A 15075-nucleotide genomic window follows, 5' to 3' on the forward strand; every position below is an offset into this window, starting at 1 on the left:
TTCTCACCCACCCCCCTAAGGATCGCAGTGATCTACAGACCTCCTGGGTCCATACCCCACTTCCTGGACAACTTCGCTGCCTGGCTCCCCTTCTTCCTCTCCTCTGAGCTACCGACCATCATCCTCGGGGACTTCAACATCCCCATCAACGACAACAACCCGATTACTTCCCAATTCCTCCACCTAACCTCCTCCTTCGCGCTCACACAGCACACTCAATCCTCCACCCACTTCGGAGGGAACACCCTGGACCTTTTCTTCCCCCGCCTCTGTACCCTCAACCAGTTCTCTAACACCCCCTTCCCTCTCTCCGACCACCACCTCATCACCTTCTCCATCTCCCCTTCCCCCAACTCCCCCCCTCAAAAACGCCAAACCATCACCAGCCGCAACCTCCACAACCTGAACCCAGCCCCCCTCCACTCTGCCGCCGACCGCCTACACGACAGCATTCTCCCACTGTCATGTCCTGACATAGCCACCACCTTGTACAATGACTCACTGTCAGCTGCCCTAGACTCTCTGGCACCCCTAACCACACGCATCATCAAACCCAGACCGCTTCAACCCTGGCAGACCGACAGCACTAAACGCCTCAAACGTCGCAGTCGCGCACTGGAGAGACTGTGGCGCAAAACCAGGTCCCCTCACGCATTCTCCCTCTACAAATCTGCATTTATTATCTACACCTCCTCCCTCCACGCCGCCAAGCAGGCCTACTTTGTTAACCTAATCAACACCCTCTCCTCCTGCCCCCGCCGACTCTTCTCCACCTTCAACTCCCTGCTCTCTCCCCCCCTCCTCCACTCAGTACCTCTCTCACCGCCCACAAGATTGCCACCGATTTCCACAACAAGATTGACGCTATCTGTAAAGACATCGTCAACTTGCAATCTACCTCCCCACCTAGCCTCCTCACCCCATCACCCCCTCATCTCCCCCCTCCTCTGCCCTCACAATCGCACTGCCCCCCACCTCTCCCAATGCCCCGCCCACCATAACCCCCCCCGCACTGCACTCCCTCAGCCCTGTCACTACTGAGGAAGTCGCCAAAGTCCTCTCAGAAGCCCGCCTCACTACCTGCCCCCTGGACCCTATCCCCTCTTAACTCCTTCGGTCACCTCCCGCCTCCCTCATCCGCTCCCTCACCCACATATTCAATCTCTCCCTCTCTACTGGCGTATTCCCCTCCCCCTAAAGCACGCGCATATCACCCCCATCCTCAAAAAGCCCTCCCTGGATCCCGCGGACCCCAACAACCTCAGACCCATCTCCCTGCTGCCACTCACCTCCAAGCTCCTTGAGCGCATAGTCTACGATCGCCTAAGCTCCCACCTTACAGACAATAACCTCCTTGACCCACTACAGTCCGGCTTCCGTCCCATACACTCCACTGAAACTGCCCTCCTCAAAATCACTAACGACCTACTAAACGCCAAAGCCAAGGGCGACTACTCTGTCCTCCTTCTCTTGGACCTCTCTGCGGCCTTCGACACAGTTGACCACCCCCTCCTCCTTAATAAACTACTCTCCCTTGGCATCAGAGATACTGCTCTCTCTTCTTCAGTGTCACCTACAATGGTGCCACCTCCCCCTCCCTCCCCCTCTCTGTTGGGGTCCCCCAAGGCTCTGTCCTTGGACCCCTTCTCTTCTCCATCTACTCCTCCTTCCTGGGCAAACTCATACACTCTCACGGCTTCAACTATCACCTCTACGCTGACGACACCCAAATCTACCTACACCCCTCTCCTCACTCCCACTATCTCCACCCGCATCACTCACCTCCTAAATGACATCTCAGACTGGATGTCGCTACATTTCCTCAAGCTCAACCTCTCCAAAACCGAGCTCCTCGTCTTTCCCCCTGCCCACCCCCCCCCAGCCTATCCATCATCACCAACAACTCCACTATCACTCCCGCCCCGCAAGCCAAAGTCCTTGGCGTCATTCTTGACTCGAACCTCTCCTTCCAACCGCATGTCAAATCACTCACAAACACATGCAGGCTCCATCTTCGCAACATTGCCAAGATACGTACCTTCCTCACCCTTGACACCACCAAACTGCTAGTACACTCCCTCATCATCTCACGCCTTGACTACTGTAATTCTCTTCTCACCGGCCTACCCAAGTGCAGGCTCTCCCCGCTCCAGACCATCCTGAACTCAGCGGCTAGACTCATCCACCTCACCACCCGCTCCACCTCTGCCACCCCCCTCTGCCTCTCCCTCCACTGGCTCCCGATTGCCCAACGCATCAAATTTAAACTCCTAACCCTGACCTACAAAGCCGTTCACAACACTGCCCCTGACTACCTCACCAACCTGATCCCCAAGTACCGCCCTACCCGTACCCTTCGCTCCTCACAGGACCTCCTTCTATCCTGCTCCCTGGTCTCCTCCTCCCATGCACGACTGCAGGACTTCTCCAGGTCCTCCCCCATCCTCTGGAACTCACTGCCCCAATCCATCAGACTGTCGCCTTCCCTCTTCACATTCAGGCGCTCCCTCAAAACCCATCTCTTCAGGGAAACCTACCCCACCCTCACCTAACGGCCATTCTCCCTCTTTCCTCCCACCCCTCATTCCCCTCAGCCACTTCCTACTGTACTTTTACCCCCTCCCACCTAGATTGTAAGCTCGAAAGAGTAGGGCCCTCTTACCCCTCGTACGCTGTTTGTTGTTGTTGTACTGTGCCATGTATTGTCCCCCCCTCTATTGTACAGCGCTGAGCAAACCCTTTGGCGCTATATAAACTCGAAGTAGTAATAATAATAATAATGATAATTGTATACATTGTTGCTGTTGTGTCTCTTGCTGAGTTGATTTTGCTTTTTTATGCACATGATTAAATTCACATTTTAGAACAGAAGATTACTTGAAACCCGCAAACATGTTTTATTTTCTGAAGCAGAGACCCTGGAGAATATAATGGTGGTGGTTGCCATTTTCTATGTCACAGGATATTAGCTCAGCTGTTTGTCAAATGCATATTTTCTGTAAAAAAACCCACTAAGATCATTTTAATACAAAATATACGACCCAATTTTTTTGGTGAAATATAAAATATTGGGTCGGCATCAAGAATATAGATACCAAACATGTAAAACTTTAAAAATTGTGCGTATTTGTGAAATGGTGACAAACTTCAGTACCAGAAATTGTCCATAGGTGACGCTTTAAAAGCCTTTACAGGTCATCAGTTTATATAATGAACCATTGTCTTGGAAATTCGCTTTAACGAATTTCTCCTTACCGTGAGTACTCGCAGTTGGATGCGCAGAAATCCCCCATAAAGCTGTGCGAATCTCGCTTACCACGACTGCAGCCAAACTACACGATTCCTGCCCATCCAAATACTTTGGTTCTGTTGAATTTGTGGGTGATGGAGCTCCGTTACCCTGGAATGATCACACGACACTCTAAGGCTGGTTGCAACTCACATAAGGGCTGATTTTAGGCTCAGCTCTCTGTTTTATTAAGAATACACACATGCCCCCCACATGAATAAAGTCAATCCCTCCCACCGAACAATGCAATGGGGAGTACCTATACAGAGGATATACATTCCAATTGGAGCATAGCCTTTGCTATTATCTATCACTGGTCCTCCCCCATGAACCTTCTGAGGTCAGCAGACTTCCTCCCCTTCCCCCCTATGAGCCATCTGAGGTCATATTTCCTGTCCTACTAGCTTCTATTGGTATGTAAAATTCTCTGCACAAGCACTCCCTAAAAATATCAGTCTGTACCTGGATGGGCCCGATACGATCTTTATTAAAACACATCCATCCGAGATACAGTTCAGATTAGTAATGGGTTGTAAGATATGCACAAGCCTACACGTGGAGTTCACACCGCTTGCGCATTGCGTTATGAAGCCCACGTGGTACCATGCTGCTGATATGTGGATACAGGCCCACGGTCTACTGACAGCAGCATTCGCATGGAATGCCGTGGTGGTATACACGCCGGTCTATAAGCGCAGATCTGCCATCTCATCCATTACCAAGCCGAGTACTGTAATACATACATTGTACATGCGCATGGCCCAATTGCAGCCTTCAGAGCTTTAATTAAGCCACACGAGAGACATATGAATAACACGAATACATGACACATTTAAAGTTCGACCAACAATACAAAATTTCCATGACACCATGAATGATGGCCCTAGAGTTATTCCTCTCCCTCTGGTGTGTGCAGAGATATGTACAATGTGTAGTGTGATTGATGTTTTCCTACATAACCGCACCCAACCCTTGCAATTGCTCATGTATACGGGAACTGGGGGCTTTAAAATGTGTTTTGTGTTTTTTCATTTACAGTGTGTTACTTTTTTTTTTTTCTCTGAACTTTATTATTGCCATACAGTTGTGACCAAAATTATTCAACCCCCACTGAAATTGAGTGTTTTGGCCAGTTTGACATTGCTTTTGATCATTCAGTCATCTTGCTTACATTTACATTAAAGAGGCACTTGTAGGTCAGACAAATATAACATAACAGTTATAATGAAATAACCACAAATGTCTTTTCTGTGCTCACAGCATTATCAGTTTTATTCAACCCCCAAGTGACATTCAATCTTAGTACTTAGTACAGCATCCTTTTACAGTTATAACAGCTTTTAAACGTGAAGCATAGCTTGACACAAGTGTCTTGCAGCGATCTACGGGTATCTTCGCCCATTCTTCATGGGCAAAGGCCTCCAGTTCAGTCACATTCTTAGGCTTGCGCACTGCAACTGCTTTCTTTAAGTCCCACCAGAGGTTCTCAATCGGATTTAAGTCTGGTGACTGCGATGGCCACTCCAAAATGTTCCAGCCTTTCCTCTGCAACCATGCTCTAGTGGACTTGGAGGTATGCTTGGGATCATTGTCCTGTTGAAAGGTCCAACGTCTCCCAAGCCTCAGGTGTGTGACGGACTGCATCACGTTTCCATCCAATATCTCCTGGTACTGAAGAGAATTCATGGTACCTTGCACACGCTGAAGCTTCCCTGTACCTGCAGAAGCAAAACAGCCCCAAAGCATGATTGACCCTCCACCATGCTTCACAGTAGGCAAGGTGTTCTTTTCATCATAGGCCTTGTTCTTCCTCCTCCAAACATAGCGTTGATCCATGGGCCCAAACAGTTCTAATTTTGTTTCATCAGTCCACAGAACACTATCCCACAACTTTTGTGGTTTGTCCACATGGCTTTTGGCATACTGCAGTCGACTCTTCTTATTCTTTGGAGACAGCAAGGGGGTACGCCTGGGAGTTCTGGCACGGAGGCCTTCATTACGCAGTGTGCGTCTTATTGTCTGGGCTGAAACTTCTGTACCCACATCTGACAAATCTTTTCTCAGTTCCTCAGCAGTCACACGGGGACTTCTCTCCACTCTACGCTTCAGGTAGCGCACAGCAGTCGAAGTCAGCATCTTCTTTCTGCCACGACCAGGTAGCGTTTCAACAGTGCCCTTTGCCTTGAATTTGCGAATGATGCTTCCTAAGGTGTCTCTTGGTATGTTTAACATCTTTGCAATCTTCTTATAGCCATTGCCCTTCCTGTGAAGAGAAATCACCTCTTCTCTTGTCTTCCTGGACCATTCTCTTGCCTTCACCATGTTTGTAACCACACCAGTAAATGTCTAGAAGGAGCTGAGTATCACAGTCATTTTAAAGCTGCCTAATTGGTGCTTATTATGCTTGATTGCTGCTCGGTGACATCCACAGGTGTTTTCAATACCTGATGGAAAGCACCTGTATGAACCTCTGTTCTTCAGAGTGGTAGTCTTTAAGGGGTTGAATAATTGTGGCAATGAAGAAACCACATAAGAACCATTTACTACTGTATTACATAAACAATTGATGTCATTTTAGTTGCATTTGGGTAGTTACAACGTCCTTGTAGGATTTGATTCTGAATACAATTCCAAATGTACACTATAGTCCCTAAACCCCTTTACAGCATTGGGGGTTGAATAATTTTGGTCACAACTGTATAGGGGGTTAATAGCCTCGCATGTGATAACATATTGCTGGTCACAGGTCCTCTTTAAAGAAACACAAGAGGTCTATCAGACCCCTAATGTCACCTCTGGACCCCAGAAAAGATGGTCAAGCACAGATCATGTTTGATCAGCTCCTTGAAGACACGAATGTACATCTGCCAAATCTGTATCTGAGTAGACCATAGAAGCAGCATTAGAAAGAAATGTGAGCATGGCTTCAGTCAGGCGATGGTCCTGGTGGTCATGGTCTTGTTCTCCTTCAGGTCCTCTCACCTTGTAGATGGTGACATGGACTTGTGTGGGAATGAGCAGGAGGGGCTCGGGGTTCTCTTGTACCCAATCAGCTTGTTATGGATAAAAGATGAAAGTGTCTTCTGGGAAGTTACAGGGATTTGGAGGTTTAGAGGGTTACATAAGTGGGTGGGGCTGGTTTTAATGAGGGGCGTGTCATATGTTAATCAGTTTCTTAGCATAGATGATATAAATGGTATAAATAGATCCTTGAAATGTAAACAATCTATCTCTTTTCTTCTGTTAAAGTGTCACATGTATATGATAAATAAAGTTGGATGATATTTTCACCGCACAATACCGTGGTCTGGGTTCTTCTACAACATCCCCCCAAAAATGTCCTCTTCCAGTTCTAGGAGTCTGGTGGAATGGGACACAAGCTGATAGTATCTCTTAGCCCCCTTGTATATGGGATGTGAGGTGACTCCTTTTAGCAAAGTAGACCCCACAAGGTATTTGCAGAGAGGCATGTTGAGTGCATGGAAGATTTTATTTTGTGCCAAAAATGTTATGGAAAATTACAAATAACATTTTTTTTACACAAAGTTGTCAGAGACGAGATATTTCTCACACAAGACATGGATATATGTGGAATTACACCCCAACACACATTCTGCTACTTCTGGGGATACCACATGTGAGAGCATTTTTGGAAGCCTAGCCACGTAAGAGGGTCCAAAATCTAATGACCACGTTCAGGCTTTCAAAGGTCATATTTAGTTTCCATACTGCCTATCCCAGTTTCAGAGGTCCTGAATTGCCAGGAAAGTGCAAACACCTCCCAAATGACCCGTTTTTAGAAAGTAAACACCCCAAAGTATTTGATCAGAGGTACGGTATTTTGCAGATCTAATTCTTATCACAAGGTTTTGAAAAATGCAAAAATGAAATAAAAAGTCCATGCGTCGGCCTGCCTGGGTTGTATAGCTGCAGCTGCTGCTCCTCCAATTAGGCATCCACCGGTCCAGCACAGTGCAGAGGGATCATCACATCCAAAGAGGGATCTCCATACAGGTGCACATTAAAGATTAAGATGTGGGATTGGTGAGCCTTTAACCACTTGGTGACCACGCTATACCCCTGGTTACCCAGTTCTGGAAGGGCATCATATGACGTCCTTCCAGAACATGCCCTCCAGCGCATCCCCAAGGGCAAGCACCTGGCGACATCCGTGATCACTGTGCCCTACGGAGACAGCTGATCATGCGATGAGGTAAAAGGCCAATCACAGTGACCTTTTACCACGTGATCAGCTGGGTCCAATGACAGAGCACATCAAACAGTAAATACAGTTTCTGGTTATCGGTAACCAGCAGCTATCAAAGGGCAGATCGACACTGATCATCAGGGCCCTGATCAGTGCCCTGCAGTGCTGCCCAGCAGTACCACCCAGCAGTACCTCCCACCAGGGCCCTAGCAGTGCCACCTATCAGTGCCCCCCAGCAGTGCCACCCATCAGTGCTGTCCAGAAGTTGCGCCCATCAGTGCTGCCAGTCATGACTGTCAGTCAGTGCCGCCCATAAGTGCCCCTATCAGTGACCATCATTGCTGCATATCATCAATGCTCATCAGTGCAGCCTATCAGTGCCCATCAGTGCTGCCTATCCTTGCCATCTCATCAGTGCTGCCTCATCAATGTACATCAGTGAAGGAGAAAAATTACCTGTTTGCAAAATTTTATAATAGAAACAAAGAAAACGTTTTTTTTTTCAAATATTTTGCTTATTTTTGTTGATAACTCCCCCCCACCCCCCACCCCCAGCGGGCAGTAAATACCACCAAAGAAAGCTCGATTTGTGTGAAAAAATTACAAAAATTTCATATGGCTACAATGTTACATGACCGCCCAATTGTCATTCAAAGTGCAAGAGCTCTGAAAGATGAAAATTGGCCCCGACAGGAAGGGGGTAAGTGCAGACTTATACTCATCTGATCCTGATCCTGTGCACAAAGATAGAAGCTCTCCGGGGTCTCTGACTCCTTATTGGCTCCCACTGCTATCAATCACAGCCAGTGAGGAGGGAGCGGGGGTGGGTCAAACCGTGCTCTGTGTTTCTCATAGGCACATAGAGGCAGCTGAGGAGCGAGAACATATGACTGCCCCAGAGTAAGCATCTTGCCTGGAGCGCTGGGGGGGATCTGAGAAGATGAGGATCCTGGCGGCTCTGTGCAAACACATTACACAGAGCAGTTAAATTTGACACGTTTGTTATTTAAAGATTGTGAAACTTGACAACAACTTTAACCCCTTCACGCCAGTGCCTCTCATTTTAGAAGCTGGGAGGCGGGGTGGGGTTTAGGGTCATGTGACACGACGTGTCACAGCGGTCATAGGATCGGGAAAGGTCCTGATCGAAAGAGGAGATCGGGAACTTTCCATGAGTCCTGGACATGTGTGCTGGGAGTGCGCAGGGTGCGCGCTCTCAGCACATATGTTCTTTCTTAATAGAACACAAATGTGTGGCTGCTTGGCGTCAAGGTCCAAAGGTCCGGAGGGCGCACATTTGCATTCGGCCGGTGTGAAGAGGTTAATCATCTGATTTTGTGAGCGCATAAACGCATGTAAATGTGAGTAAACGCAACACACATAAATGTGACTCTGGGAGCAAAATACAAGTCTGGCCCCTCTGATCACCCGTCCTTCCCGAAGATAAATATGTCCTGCAAACGCATGTAACCGCACACGTGGGAAGTCATGAGAAACGTGCAGTTCCTGGTGTGACCGGAGCCTGACCGGGAAAACGTTTATCTGGGGTGACGTTTGGGGACAATGTGATCAGTGACACCCACTTATGTCTGATCTATTACTTTTCTATCCGAGTTTTCACTTCAATACGGGAAATAATGTGAAATCTGAGGGAAATCTGAGAGCCATATGAAGACTTTGGGCCGTTCTATTGTCTGTTCATATGTCTGTGTGTACATCACACCGAAAAGAGGGACATTTACAGGGCAAAGAGGGACAGAGAAATATGGTGTCACACAAGGGAGAGTGATGGGAGATATGATCAAATACAATCTCATTACCTCCTCTGTTCACACTTCCAGCAATGTCTCCTCTATAATTCCTCCCACATGGAGCTTCCTGTCTGTGCCTGACGTCACTTCCTGTCTGTGCCTGACATCACTTCCTGTCTGTGCCTAACTGTCTTCCTGTCTCTGTATATGTGTGATCACCACCTTGTGGAGCTCAGAAGAACTGCAGCCCAAGAATTGTCACAAGAAAATGAAACCAAACTGTACGATGACAACAAGATTTATTACCTACTTCAGCTCTGGAACGTTTTACTCCCTTCATGACTGGGGAATTTTTTGCTATTCAGCACTGGCAATTGTGCGGTCATGCAACACTGCACCCAAATTGAATTATTTTTCTCACAAATAGAGCTTTCTTTGGTGGTATTTGATCAGCACTGGGATTTTGTTTTTTAATACAAATGATATTTTTGATGGAATCCTTTTGCTTGGTTGACCTATATTAGTTTATAGGTCCATACTATGAGGTGAGTGGCCATCCTTATCCATAGGTGGAGGTGCAGATTTCATGGGGGAGCACTGCAGTCTTTCTGGAGCACATTCTATATCAAACACCTTTATTCTAGCACAATATTTGATTGAACTGTTCCAATTATAAGGACTTTTATTGTATATTTTATATGTATATATGTACATGAATATGGCGTGTATGAGAGAGAGCAACACTGATTTTCAGATTGGATTAAATGATATCTTCTACTTTGTTATAAAACATATCCCATAAAATCAGATTTCTTCATACATGTAGTACAACGTGTATTCTGCTCCGTGTCTTTGGTAGAAGCATAGCTGAATCCGTGGATATTGATTGGTCTGTGTGAAGTTATGGCGTCTACAAACTATGGGATATAGAATGGAATTTATGCAGCTTTTACGTCGCTGTTACTTTCTGACTGCCGATCACATTTCTTGAGGCACTAAAATGCCCGGACCTTACAAACATCCCCAAATGTCCCCTTTATGGGAAAGATACATCCCAAGGTATGTGCTGAGAGGCATGTTGTGTCCATGGAACATTTACAGTTATTGCCATAAGTTATTGGAAAATGAAAAACAAAATCTATTTACACCAAGTTGTCATTTAATGAGCTATTTCTGGCACACGCCATGGGGAGATGTGGAATTACACCCCAAAACACATTCTGCTACTTCTCCCCAGTATGAGGACACCACAAGTGAGAGACATTCTGGCAGCCTTGCCACATACAGGTCCCAAAATCCAACGACCACCTTAAGGAGGCTTAGGCAACCATCTTACAGTGACAGGATGGGGGGGGGGGGAAATCTGAATCTCCAGTCACTTGCTGGCTATTCAGATTTTTAACAATGCTGCAGACGTGTTATTTCCCCCACCGCTATACAGCCGGGAGTGTGTGGAATTTAGTAAACCCGAATGTCGGCTGTCATGTGGAAGTGATACAAGTGGCTGTGAAGCTGCCTATCATTCCCATACTCACCACTGAGATGTGCCCCTCCCCCTGACACCATGTGGGATAGCAGAGCCCGGTGCTGTCATGGTGGGTGTCACTGGGAAGGACAGAGGGAGCTCAGCGGACCTCCTATACACAGACCAGGATGTGACATGTACATTGGGGTGCTTACATAGGAACACAGTGACCCCCACACACGTTACATATCAGCGCACACGCCGGAGGGAGAGCAATGATTGGAGCACCAGTGCTCCTGTGTAACTCTATACTGATGACCTGGAGGGGCTATTAAAGCGTTCCAAGTGCACACAGTGTTACGGCTTGACATGTTGGGAATCCAGTTTCCTCGGCACAACCTCATCTTTTATATTTCACCAGAAAATAGGTCATGAATTGCATTTATGTGCTCAGAAATAAACGTTACTATATTGTTCCTGAAATGTTGCCTTTCATAAACTGTTGTGCTAATATCATGTAACATAGAAAATGACAACTCCCAACATTGTATTATATAGGGTGTCTGCTATCAAAGAATACATCAGATTTGGGGTTTAGTGATCTTCAGGAATAAAATGATTTTTAAAAGGTGTAAACAAAAAATAAAAAAAAATCTCTAGGACTCCATGGACCCCTTCATTCCACGCCGTCTCCAGGAACCGGGAAACCACAGAGAAGCCAAGTGTCCCCCGACTTCCTCTCCAGGCTGGGATGTCACTCTGGTTGGGCGCCACCTACAGTGGAAGAAGCAGACTGCACCGGCCTACATCTGCTCTATGCTTTGTCTGATCAGGATGGCGGCCATTTCTCCCTGAACACAGAGCGCCCTAAACACGAGGTAAACGTGGTGCAGCATTGAGCCCCTTCTATCTGTAGTGTAGACTTTAACAGGCTGCAGGCAGCGGGACTGGACGCTGTACCTGTGCCTACCAGGTGGATTATAATGCCAGCATTGCACCCACAGGGGCCGGACCCCCCATGTACAAGGGGCCTAAGAGATACCATCAGCCTGTGTCCCATTCCACCAGACTCCTAGAACTGGAAGAAGACATTTTTGGGGGGGTGTGTTGTAGAAGAACCCAGACCACGGTATTGTGTGGTGAAAATATCATCCAACTTTATTCATCATATATATGCGACACTTTAACAACAGAAGGAAAGAGATAGATTGTTTACATTTCAAGGATCTATTTATACCATTTATATCATCTGTGCTAAGAAACTGATTAACATATGACACACCCCTCATTAATACCAGCCCCGCCCACTTATGTAACCCTCTAAATATACAAATCCCTGTAACTTCCCAGAAGACACTTTCATCTTTTATCCATAACAAGCTGATTGGGTACAAGAGAACCCCGAGCCCCTCCTGCTCATTCCCACACAACAAGTCCATGTCACCATCTACAGAGGACCTGAAGGATAACAAGACCATGACCACCAGGACCATCACCTGACTGAAGCCATGCTCACATTTCTTTCTAATGCTGCTTCTATGGTCTACTCAGATACAGATTTGGCAGATGTACATTCGCGTCTTCAAGGAGCTGATCAAACATGACCTGTGCTTGACCATCTATTTTGGGGTCCAGAGGTGACATTAGGGGTCTGATAGACCTCTTGTGTTTCTGTAAAGAGGATCTGTGACCAGCAATATGTTATCACATGCGAGGCTATTAACCCCCTATATGGCAATAATAAAGTTCAGAGAAAGAAAAGTGTAAAGTAACACACTGTAAATGAAAAAACACACAAAACACATTTTAAAGCCCCCAGTTCCCGTATACATGAGGAATTGCAAGGGTTGGGTGCTGTTATGTAGGAAAACATCAATCACACTACACATTGTACATATCTCTGCACACACCAGAGGGAGAGGAATAGCTCTAGGGCCATCATTCATGGTTCACTATATAAACTGATGACTGTAAAGGCTTTTAAAGCATCACCTATGGACAATATTTGGTACTGAAGTTTGCCACCATTTCACAAATACGCACAATTTTTAAAGTGTGGCATGTTTGGTATCTATATACTTGATGCCAACAAAATATTTTATATTTCACCAAATAAATTGGGTCATATATTGAGTTTTTTGTGTATTAAAATGATCTTTAGTATGTTTTTTTACAGAAAATATGCATTTGAGAAACAACTGTGCTAATATCCTGTGACTTAGAAAATGGCAACTATCACAATTATATTCTCCAGGGTCTCTGCTTCAGAAAATAAAACATGTTTGCGGGGTTCTTCTGTAATCTTCTGTTCTAAAATGTGAATTTAATCATGTGCATAAAAAAGCAAAGCCACCATATTACTAAACCCATCCAATAAAATGGATCCCACTTCCCCCCACCCAGGTGACTGTTGGAACTCCTTTACCTTGTGTAGATATCCCCTTCTGAGATCCTCATGATCTAATATAAATGTACAACACTCTCTGACACCAGTTTGTAGACTCCGCCTTGATCTTTCTGAGGTAGTCAGCTGCCATGTAGCTCTGTGACACCACCTTAGGTGATGGAGCCACTTCTGCTGTCAGCTCTGCTATACCATCAATGGTGTCATTGGTTATCTGATCCATGACTCCAGTACACCGGTTCATCTTACTTATCTTAGATTACTTAGATTCCCCATCCCGTCTATGAAGGACTCACTGCATAAAACATCTCAACTCCAGAGAAAATGTTTCCTCTCACTGGAAGGCCAGGGGAGTATTGGGAGAAATTGAGGCTTTCCCTTACAGATATGGGGGAGGGGCAACATCACCTAAAGTACAGCTATGGGTGGAATTGAAGGGAAGACATTTTAGGGTGCTCCTTCCACAAAAGAAGCAATATCATCTTGAAGGACTAGGAATCCATTGGACCAATGGGGATTAAACATTCTGCAATTACATTGAGACACCATGAAATGTTACTGGCCTGTGATTGGCTCTCCTATTGTTAGTGAAGTGAGACTCCCCTTGTTGGTTTCATTAATGGAAATAAACCATGTGAAATGTTTCCCCCAAATCCAAAAAGGTGACCCCCCTTGGGTAGGTAGCCATCCTACTATTCCTGATAGGAGTTTGTAGTCCCTGCTACTACAGGAAACATGCGGGCGATCATTTACACCTTTTACAGCAGGACAGTAAATATCAGAACACAATTCAAACATCAGACCAACAGCAGGAAGTCTGCTAACTGAATGTGTAATGCAATCTGTCATTAGCATTCCCAGAGTTCCCTCTGCAACATAGTTGTATCAGCTGTTGGTCCTGTCTGTAGATCTGTTATTTTCCCACCTTCTGTAACAGGGTGACAACCCTGATCATTCTGCAGGAACATTACACAGCAGCGTTGTCACCCTGTACAGGGAAATCTTAGATAGATTATAAGAAACACAACAAGTAAAGCCCAACTTCAGCTAACGCTTCTACAGCAGTTACAGCAATAGGTTCTCTATAAGGTCCAACCCCCCATATGAATGACAACTGACAGTTGTGAGCACCCCCAGCAGTGTTATAGGATTTGCCCCAACCCCTCCAACTGCCATTTTTCCCAAAAGGCTTGGCCTTCTACAGGAAGTAGAAAAAAAAACAAACAATCTACTGGGAGGGACAACAAAAAAATACAATAGGAGACTCGGAAAAACAAAAACTTGCTCTGCTAATGACAGATTTCATTATTAATGTCATTAGTGATTTTGCCCATAGTTACACTTTGGTGGCAACGTTGTAATATTTCCAGGGAGAAGAAGTTTTCTTTACAAACTTTACACCAAAAAGAGATGTGTGCACTCAGAGTGATTATTGTGAACCCCAATCAGAGGAATGTCAGTCCCCCGGAAGAAGTGGTAGGAATATGACCGCACACTCAGCACTTTGTAAGTTCAGATCTCTGGCAGTTGTATTGTGTGATTAGTCTATGGAGAGGAGTAATAGCTGGAAAGAGAAAACATGGAACAAGGATTTCTGATCTTCACCTGATGGAATCCCATTTGGCAGAACCACATGGAACACAAGTGGCCAGCTGGGCTTACGTTTTACTGCTGAATACATCCCCTAAATCAGCAGTAACTCAGTATTGGAAGGCCTGCATCAGCTTGGGATGTTGTTTTCTCACTGAACAGAGACTTCTTACTAGCTGGTGTCACAGCCGCAGACCTGCCTGAAAGTTTGTCATCCATGAGAGGAGATGAGATTTGGAAAGGAAGCATTGATAACGGGAGAGGAGATGGAGCATGTATTGGGAGGAGTGGACAAGGTGGGCTTAGCTGGAGACCTCAAGGCTGGCTGATGATGTATCAATAGTCAGAAGAACCTGGAATGGACTCTCC

This window comes from Staurois parvus, unplaced genomic scaffold, assembly GCF_062004578.1.
Source record: "Staurois parvus isolate SC_StPar_1 unplaced genomic scaffold, SC_StPar_1.0 ptg000637l, whole genome shotgun sequence".
Lineage (NCBI taxonomy): Eukaryota > Metazoa > Chordata > Amphibia > Anura > Ranidae > Staurois > Staurois parvus.